At 44.2% G+C, this 1,267-nt stretch overlaps 1 non-coding gene across 1 annotated transcript; it reads left to right on the forward strand.

The window, feature by feature from the left end:
• The first annotated feature begins 657 nt into the window (after positions 1 to 657).
• Positions 658 to 764, forward strand: LOC148553229 (small nucleolar RNA R71). The gene has a single exon (XR_015893792.1). It is a non-coding gene; the product is annotated as a small nucleolar RNA R71 (small nucleolar RNA).
• Positions 765 to 1,267: the final 503 nt, after the last annotated feature.

Consider the following 1,267-nt stretch of genomic DNA (forward strand, 5'->3'; position numbering starts at 1 on the left):
CCTTCAAGTAGAGTCTCAATCCTTGATAGTCTTTCTTCCGATGATAGAGAGTTGAGATTGGAAGGATGAGAAGGGCCATTTTGACTTTGGTATGGATGTTGAGGTGTGTTGTTAGGTGGGTACTGATATGATCTCTGTGTGGGATGTTGGTGAGTTGCATTGTTGCTGGGGTTATGGCGTCTCTGATCTTGGCCTTGATCCTGTTGATTTCCCCACCCAAAGTTTGGGTGGTTCCTCCAACCAGGATTATATGTTTTGGAGTATGGGTCATAGTGCTGCCTGGGTGAATTTCCAATGTAGTTGGCCTGTTCCTGATCACCCTCTGCCTCTTCATTCACTCCTTCTTGAGTTGCTGCTGAAGTGGTGATTGCTGCTACTAGATTCCTCTCCATCTTCTTGGTGAGGTCAGCTAATTACTTGGTAATCATCTTGTTTTAAGCTAGCAGTGCATCCACGTTGTTCAGCTCCATCACTCTTCTAGTGTTGCCTCTTTCAGAAGCATAGAAATAGTCATTCTCAGCTACAGTCTCAATGACATCTATAGCTTCTTCAATGGTCTTCTTCTTGTTCAGAGATCCCCCGGATGAGTGGTCTACTGCCTTCTTTGATTCATATGAAAGACATTCATAGAAAATGTGCAACTGCACCCATTCATTGAATATATCTGGCGGGCATCTTCTTGTCAGGTCCTTAAACCTCTCCCATGCTTCATATAGAGTCTCACAATCTTGCTGCCTAAAGGTTTGTACATCAGCTCTCAACCTGTTGATCCGTTGAGGAGGATAGAATCTTGCCAAGAATTTGTTCACCACATCTTCCCAGGTTGCTAAACTCTCCTTTGGAAAGGATTCCTGCCATTTAGATGCTTTGTCCTTGAGTGAGAAAGGGAACAGAAGTAGTCTATAAGTGTCAGGATGAACACCATTAGACTCCACAGTATCGCATATCCTCAGGAAGGTGGTTAGATGTTGATTGGGGTCTTCTTGGACACTTCCTCCGAATGAACAATTGTTCTGAACAAGGGTGATGAGCTGTGGCTTTAGTTCAAAGTTGTTGGCATGTATGGTTGGCTGTTGGATACTACTTCCACAGTTTCTTGGGTTTGGATTGATGTAAGAACCCAAAACTCTTCTCTCTTGCCTAGCCTGATGTGCTGGACCTTCTCGGCCATGGTTGTGAGCCTCTTCTTCATGATGGTTCTCCATATTCTCATCCATATCTGGTTCAAAGTACTCCTCCTCTTCCTCAACACCAACTACTCTCTTTC

The sequence above is a fragment of the Arachis ipaensis genome, chromosome B7 (assembly GCF_059453495.1).
Source record: "Arachis ipaensis isolate K30076 ecotype BB chromosome B7, ASM5945349v1, whole genome shotgun sequence".
Classification (NCBI taxonomy): domain Eukaryota; kingdom Viridiplantae; phylum Streptophyta; class Magnoliopsida; order Fabales; family Fabaceae; genus Arachis; species Arachis ipaensis.